The sequence below is a fragment of the Canis lupus genome, chromosome 13, assembly GCF_003254725.2.
Source record: "Canis lupus dingo isolate Sandy chromosome 13, ASM325472v2, whole genome shotgun sequence".
Lineage (NCBI taxonomy): Eukaryota > Metazoa > Chordata > Mammalia > Carnivora > Canidae > Canis > Canis lupus.
The window spans coordinates 47,061,511-47,070,502 of record NC_064255.1 but is presented as its reverse complement, the minus strand read 5'-3'; positions in this window follow the sequence as shown (position 1 = coordinate 47,070,502).

The window sequence follows — 8,992 nt, the reverse complement described above, 5'->3', positions numbered from 1 at the left end:
CAAATGACACCAAAAGCACAGCAAACAAAAAAAAATTTTTTTGACTTCATCAAAATTAAAACTTTTGTGCATTGAAGGACAATATCAACAAAGTGAAAATGCAACCCAAGGAATGGGAGAAAGTATATGCAAATCAAATATCTGATAAGAGAATGATATCCAAAATATATACAGAACTCTTAAAACTCAACATTAAAGAACATCCGACCTGATTAAAAAATAGGCAAGGATTTGAATAGACATGGCTCCAAAAAAATATGCAAATGATCAACAAGCACATGAAAAGATGCTCAAAAATCAGTAATTATTAGGGAAATGTAATTCAAAACCACAGTGAGGTACAACTTCACATCCATTAGGATGGCTAGTATCAAAAAACAACAAACAACAAACAACTCAAATTGTTTGTAGTATCAAACAACAAAGAAATAAGCATTGGTAAGGATATGGAGAAATTGGAACCCTTGTATATCACTGGGGAGAATACAAAATGGTGTAGCTGCTGTGGAAAAAGTATGGCAATTCCTAAAAAAAAAAAATTATACATAGAATTACCACATAATCCAGCAATCCCACTTTTCGTTGTATACCAAAAGAAGTAAAAGCAGAGATTCAAACTAGTATTTATACACCCAAGTTCATAGTAGCACTATTCACAATAGCCAAAAAGTAGAAGCAACTCAAATATTTATTGAAGGATGAACGGATAAACAAAAGACAATATATATATGCAATGGAATATTATTTAGCCTTAAAAAGAAAAGACATTCTGACATAAGCTACAATATGGATGAACCTCAAAAACCTTATGTTAAGTGAAAAATGTCACATAATTATATAACATATGTCACAAAGGACATATGCTATATAATTCTTCTCACATGAGGTACCTAGAATGGTCAAACTGATGAGCCAAAAAAAAGTAGAATCATGGCTCCAGGGCTGAGGTGAGGAAGAATGGGGAGGTACTACTGTTTAATGGCTATGGAGTTTCAGTCTAGGAAGATGAAAATGTCCTGGAAGTATATGTATGATAGTGGTGATGGTTGAACAACAATACGAAAGTATTTAATGTCATTGAACTATACAGTTAAAAATAGCAGAAATGGGGGGCGGGGGGCAGCGCCTTGGTGGCTCTCAGTTCAGCATCTGACTTCTACTCAGGTCATGATCACAGGGTCCTGGGATCAAGCCCCACATCAGGCTCCCTGCTGAACAGGGAGCCTGCTTTTTTCCATTCCTCTGTCCCTTCCCCTGCTCGTGCTCTCTCTCTCTCTCTCTCTCTCTCAAATAAATAAATAAATAATCTATTTTTAAAAATAGTTAAAATTGTAAATAAATTTTATGTCATGCATATTTTTGGCAATAAAAAATGCCAATTACTGCGTGGTGTTCCTAAATGCAAGAAGATTATAAATTCATATGTTGAAATCTCACCTCTCAATGAGATAGTATTCAGAGGTGAAGTCTTTCGGGGAGGAGTTAAGATGGTGGAGGAGCAGGGGACCCTAAATTCATCTGGTTCCTGGAATTCAGCTAAATCATTATCAAATCATTCTGAACACCTGCAAAATCAATCAGAGACCTGACAAGAGAAATGTTGCAATTCTACAAATGGAAAAGTGACCACTTTTGGAAGGTAGGAAGTGCAGAGACTTGAATCAAGGCAGAAATTAAGAATTCTATTACGAAGATGCAGTCACAAATGGAGGCTCTAACAATGAGGATAAACAAGGTAGGAGAGTCAGTGGTGTAAAAAGACAAATGATGGAAAATAAGGAAACCGAAAAGAAGAGAGAAAGATAGCTACTGGATCACAAAGCTAGATTTCTAAGACTCAGCAATCCCATAAAGTGAAATAATATCTGGATAATAGGGGTCCCAGAAAATGAAAGGAGGGGCAGAAGGTGTATTTGAACGAATGATAGCTGAGAACTTTCCTAATCTGGGGAAGGAAACAGGCATTCGAGGCCAGGAGGCACAGAGAGCCTCTTCAAAACCAATAAAAATAAGGATGCCTGGGTGGTTCAGCGGTTGAGTGTCTGTCTTTGGTTCAGGGCATGGTCCTGGAGTCCTAGGATCGAGTCCCACTTCGGGCTCCCTGCATGGAGCCTGCTTCTCCCTCTACTTGTGTCTCTGCCTCTCTCTCTGTGTGTCTCTCATGAATAAATAAATAAAATCTTTTTTAAAACCAGTAAAAATAGATCAACACCTCAACATATAATAGTGAAGCTTGCAAATTTCAGAAATAAAGAGAAAATCCTGAAAGCAACTGGGGATGAGAAGTCCTTAACCTACAATGGTAGAAACATAAGGCTGGCAACAGACCTATCCACAGAGACCTGGTAGGCCAAGAAAGGACTCACATGATATATTCAAGATGCTAAATGGGAAAAATATGCAGCCAAGGATACATTATCCAGCAAGATTGTCATTCAGAATAGGAAAGATAAAGAGTTCCAGGACAAACAAAAACTAAAGGATTTTATGAACACTAAATCAGTCCTGCAAGAAATATTAAAGGATGAAGAGAGAGCACAAAAGTAATAAAGACCTGAAAGGAACAAAGACAATGTACAGAAACAGTACTTTACAGGTAATACAATGGCACTAAATTCATCTTTCCATAATTACTCTGACTGCAAATGGATGAAATGCTCCAATTAAAAAACATAGGGTAGCAGATTGGATTAAAAATAATGCGGGCATCCCAGGCGGCTCAGCGGTTTAGCGCCGCCTTCAGCCCAGGGTATGATCCTGAAGAACCGGGATGGAGTCCCATGTCCGGCTCCCTGCATGGAGCCTGCATCTCCCTCTGCCTGTGTCTCTAGCTCTCTCTCTCTCTCTCTCTCTCTCTCACGAATAAATAAAAATCTTTTAAAAAATGCACAAGACCCGTTGATATATTGTCTACAAGAGACTCGTTTTATTTTTTAAAAGATTTTATTTATTTATTTGAGAGAGAAAGAGAGCATGAGAGAGTGTGGGATAAGAGCAGAGGGAGAGGGAGAAGCAGGCTTCCTGCTAAGCAGAGAGCCTGATGCAGGGCTCAATCCCAGGACCCCAGGATCATGAGTTGACCTGAAGGCAAATGTACTGACTGAGCCACCCAAGCACCCCAAGAAATCATTTCAGACCCAAGGCACCTCCAGATTGAAAGTGAGGGGATGGAGAACCATTTATCATGCTAATGAACCTTAAAAGAAAGCTGGAGTAGCAATCCTTATATCAGACAAACTTGATTTTAAATCAAAGACTGTAGTAAGAGATGAAGAAGGATACTATATCATAATAAAATGGTCTATCCAACAAGAAGATCTAACAATTGTAAATATTTATGTCCCTAATGAGAGGAGCCAAATATATAAACCAATTAGTAACAAAATTAAAGAAATACAATGATAATAATACAATAATAGTAGGAAACTTTAACACCCCATTCACAGCAATAGACAGATCATCTAAGCAGAAGGTCAATGAGGAAACGAAGGCTTTGAATGACACACTGGAGCAGATGGACTTCACAGATATAGTCAGAACACTCTATCCTAAACCAACAGGATACACATTCTTCTCACATGCACATGGAGTCATTCTCCAGAATAGATCACATACTGAGTCACAAATCAGGTCTCAGCTAGTACAAAAAGATTGAGATTATGTCATGCATATTTTCAGACTACAATGATTTAAAGCTTAAACTCAATCACAAGAAAAAATTTGGAAGGAACATAAAAAAGGAGGTTAAAGAGCATCTTACTAAAGAAGGAATGGGTCAACCGGGAAATTAAAGAAGAATCTTAAAAAATACACAGAAGCAAATGAAAATGAAAACATGATGGTTCAGAACCTTTGGGATACAGCAAAGGCTGTCCTAAGAGGAAAGTATATAGCAATACAAGCCTTTCTCAAGAAAGAAGAAAAGTCTCAAATGCACAACCTAACCTTACACCCTAAGCAGCTGAAAGAAGAACTGCAAATAAAACCTAAATCCAGCAGGAGAAGAAAAATAATAAAGATGAGAGCAGAAATCAATGGTATAGAAACAAACAAAAAAACCCCCACACAAACCAGTAGAACAGATCAAGGATCTGTTGTATGTCTGGGAGCTGGTTCTTTAAAAGAATTAACAAAATTGATAAACCCTGGCCAGACTTACCAAAAAGAAAAGAGAAAGGACCCAAATTAATACAATCATGATGAAAGAAGAGAGATCACAAACAGCCCTGAAGAAATACAAACAATTATAAGAGAATATTATGAGCAATTCTATGCCAACAGATTATGCAATCTGGAAGAAATGGATGTATTCCTAGAGACATATAAGTTACAAAAACTGAAACAGGAAGAAATAGAAAACTTGACCAGACCCATAACCAGTAAAGAAATTGAATCAGTAATCAAAAATCTCCCAACCAACAACAGTCCAGGGCCAGATGGCTTTCCAGTGGAATCCTACCCAACATTTAAAGAATTAATACTTATTATTCTGAAACTGTTTCAAAAAATAGAAATGGGGAGTGGGGGCACCTGAGTGGCTCAGTGGTTGAGCGGCTGCCTTTGGCTCAGGGCATGATCCTGGGGTCTAGAATCAGGTCCTACATTGGGCTCCCTGCAGGGGCCTGCTTCTCCTTCTGCCTGTATCTCTACCTCTCTCTGTGTCCATCATGAATGACTAAATAAAAATTTTTTTAAATGGAAGGAAAACTTCCAAACTTATTATATGAGTCCAACGTTACGTGGATCCCAAAACCAGATAAGAACCCCACCAAAAAGAAGAATTACAGACCAGGGACGCCTGAGTGGCTCAGTAATTGAGCATCTGCCTTTGGCTCAGGGCATGATCCTGGGGTCCTGAGATCGAGTCCTACATCAGGTTCCCTGTGGGGAGCCTGCTTCTCCCTCTACCTATATCTCTGCCTCTTTCTGTGTCTCTCATGGATAAATAAATAAAATCTTAAAAAAAAAAAAAAGAATTCTAGACCAATACCCCTGATGAACATGGAGATTCTTACCAAGATACTAGCTAATAGGATCCAACAGTACATTAAAAGGATTGTTTATCACAACTAAGTATGATTTATTCCTGGGCTACAAAGGTGGTTCAACATCTGCAAATCAATTCATGTGATACACTACATTAATAAAAGAAAGGACAAGAACCATATGATCCTTTCAATGGATGCGGGAAAAGCATTTGACAGAACACAGTATCCTTTCTTGATAAAAACTCTCCACAGTGTAGGGATAAAAGGAACACACCACAATATCTCTAAAAGCCATATACAAAAAACAGACGGCAAATATCATCCTCAATAGGAAATGCTGGGAACTTTTCCTCAAAGGTCAGGAACACGACAGGGATGTCCATTGTCACTACTGTTGTTTAACATAGTACTAGGAGTCCCAGCCTCAGCAATCAGACAACAAAAAGAAATAAAAGGCATCCAAATTGGCAAAGAAGTCAAACTTTCACTCTTTGCAGACAACATGATACTCTATGTAGAAAACCCAAAAGACTCCACCCAAAAAATCACTAGAACTAATACAGGAATTCAACAAAGTGGCAGGATATAAAGTCAACGCACAAAAGTTAGTAGCATTTTTATACACTAACAATGAGCCAGAAGAAAGAGAAATCAAGAAATTGATCCCATTTACAATTGCATAAAAAACCATAAGATACCTAGTAATAAACCTAACCAAAGAGGGGATAGGATCTGTGCTCTGAAAACAATAGAACACTTATGAAAGAAATTGAGGAATACACAAAGAAATGGAAAAACATTTCATGTTCCTAGGTTGAAAGAACAAATATTGTGAAAATGTCTTTGTTACCTAGAGCAATCTATACATCCAATGTAATCCCTATCAAAATATCATTCAGGGGGTGCCTGGGTGGTTCAGTTGGTTGAGTGTCTGCCTTTGGCTCAGGTCATCATCCCGTCCTGAGATCGAGCCCCATATCAGGCTTTCCACTCAGTAGGAAGCCTGCTTCTCCTTCTCCCTCTACCTGCTTGGGCTCTCTCTGTATGTCAAATAAACACATAAATAAAATCTTTAAATACAATACCATTCAGTATTTCTCATAGAGCTGGAAAAACAATCCTAAAATTTGTATTGAACCAAAAAAGGCCCCGGATAGCCAAAGGAATGTTGAAAAAGAAAACCAAAGCTGGAGGCATCCCAATTCCAGACATCAAGCTCCTCAAACCTATAATCATCAAGACAGTATGGTACTGGCACAAAAACAGACACATAAATTCATGGAACAGAATAGAGAAGCCAGAAATGGATTCTCAATGGTCAACTAAACTTTGACAAAGTGGGAAAGAATATCCAATGGAAAAAAAAGACAATGTCTTCAACAAATGGTTTTGGGAAAGTTGAACAGCCACATGCAGAAGAATAAAACTGGACCACTTTTTGACACCATATGCAAAAATAAACTCAGAATGGATGAAAGACCCAAATGTGAGAGAGGAATCCATCACAATCCTAAGGAGAACACAAGCAGCAGATCTGTGGTCTCAGCTACAGCAATTTCTTGCTAGACACATCTTTCAAGGCAAGAGAGACAAAGGCAAAAATGAACTATTGGGACCTTATCAAGATAAAAAGCTTCTGCATGGCAAAGGGAAAAGCTGACAAAACCAAAAGGCAACCTACAGAATGGGAGAAGATACTTGCAAATGACATACCAGATAAAAGGCTAGTATCCAAAATTTATCAAGAACTTATCAAACTCAACACCCAAAAACAAATAATCTAGTTAACAAATGGGCAGAAGACACGAACAAGCATTTCTCCAAAGAATACATGCATGTGGCCAACAGACTCATGAAAAAATGCTCCATATCACTTGACATCAGGGAAATACAAATCAGAACCACAATGAGATACTATCTCACGCTGGTCAGAATGGCTAAAATGAACAACTCAGGAAACAACAGATGTTGATGAGGATGTGGAGAAAGAAGAACCCTCTTGCACTATTAGTGGGAATGCAGACTGGTGCAGCCACTCTGGAAAACAGTGTGGAGTTTCCTCAAGAAGTTAAAAATAGAGCTTCCCTATGATCCAGCAATTGCACTACTAGGTACTTATTCAAAGGACACAAGCATAGTGATTTGAAGGAGCACCTGCACCCTGATGTTTATAGCAGCAATGTCCACAGGAGCCAAACTATGGAGAGAGCCCAGGTATCCATCTACAAATGAATGGAGAAAGAAGGTGTGATGCATATATATATACACAATGGACTATTACTCAGCCATCAAAAGAACAAAATCTTGCCATTTGCAACAAGGTGGCTGGAACTAGAGGATAGTATGCTAAGTGAAATAAATCAGTCAGAGAAAGATGGATACCATATGGTTTCACTCACATGTAGAATTTAAAAAACAAAGCAAGCGAAAAAAAAAACAAGCAGATGAACATAGGGGAAGGGAAGGGAACTTAAGATCAGATGAAAGCAGAGAGGGAGACAACCCATAAGAAATGCTGAACTTAGGAAACAAACTGAGGGTTGCTGGAGGGGAAGTGGGGGAAGTGGGGGTCATTGGGTAAAGGGCATTAAGGAGGGCAGTTGATGGAATGAACACTGGGTGTTATATACAACTGATAAATCACTAAATTCCATCTCTGAAACTAATAAAAATAAAAAAGAGGTGAAGTCTTTGGGAGGTGACTGGGTTCTGGGGGCTCTGCTCCCATGGGCAATATAATGATACTCCAGAGAGCTCCCTTGTCCCCTCCCACCATTGTGAGGACACCACAAGAACACAGGCATCTATGAACCAAGACGCAGGTTTTTGCCAAACGTAGGACCTGCCCTAGATGCTTGATCTTGGACTTGGCAGCGTCCAGAACTGGAAGAGAGAGAGTCCGCCGTTATGAAGATATCCAGTCTATGGTTTCTGTTACAGCAGCAAAAGGACTAAGACAAATGAGCCACAGGCTGTGAGCTAAATGTTCATAAGCTACGTATCAACGACACATATTACATACACTGTCTTTAAACAGAAACACACTTAAGATGAGGTTATACGTTGACCAGTTGGTGAAAAAGCAGCCAGAGGCTCACAGGAACCTAACCCATACCTCTCCTGTGAGCAATGTTTAATGTTTACAAGTTCACTGTTTGTGACAACTCTATTGAACGTAACTACATGAATACTGAGCATCAACTCTATGGTTTAAACTCTGTCATACATCATTTTGCTTTTTTTTAAGATTTTATTTATTCATGAGAGACACAGAGAGAGAGAGAGTCAGAGACACAGGCAGAGGGAGAAGCAGGCTCCATGCAGAGAGCCTGACGTGGGACTCGATCCCTAGTCTCCAGGATCACACCCTGGGCTGAAGGCGGCGCTAAACCACTGAGCCACCGGGGCTGCCCATCAATTCTCCTTTAAAGACAAAATTTCAAAGCATATTCTATATTTACCTTGCAGATTTACTATTTCCAGTGTTCTTTGCTCATTTGGATAGATGCAGATTTTCCTCTGATATAATTTTCCGTCTTCCTGAAAGACTTCTTTTTTTCTTTTTTAAGATTTTATTTATTTATTCAGGAGTCTGAAAAAAAGAGAGGCAGAGACAGAGACAGAAGGAGGCCCCTCAAAAGGAGTCTGATGCGGGACTCGATCCCAGGACCCCAGGATTATGACCTGAGCCAAAGGCAGACGCTCGACAGCTGAGCCATCCAGGTGTCCCCTGAAAGGCTTTCTTTAACATTTCTTGTAGGGATGGTGTGCTGCTGATGCAGTCTTTCTGCGTTGTATGTCTGAATTCTTTATTCAACATTTGCTTTTGAAAGGTATTTTTGCTGAGTTTAGAATCCTGGTTGACTGTTTTATTCTTTCAGTAGTTTAAAGACAGAAGCCCCTGCTGTCTTTGGCTTGCATCCTTCCTGATAGCACGTCGACTGTCATCCTTATCTTCGTTCCTTTGTATATAATGTCTTCTTTTCTCTAGCTTTTTTGTTTCC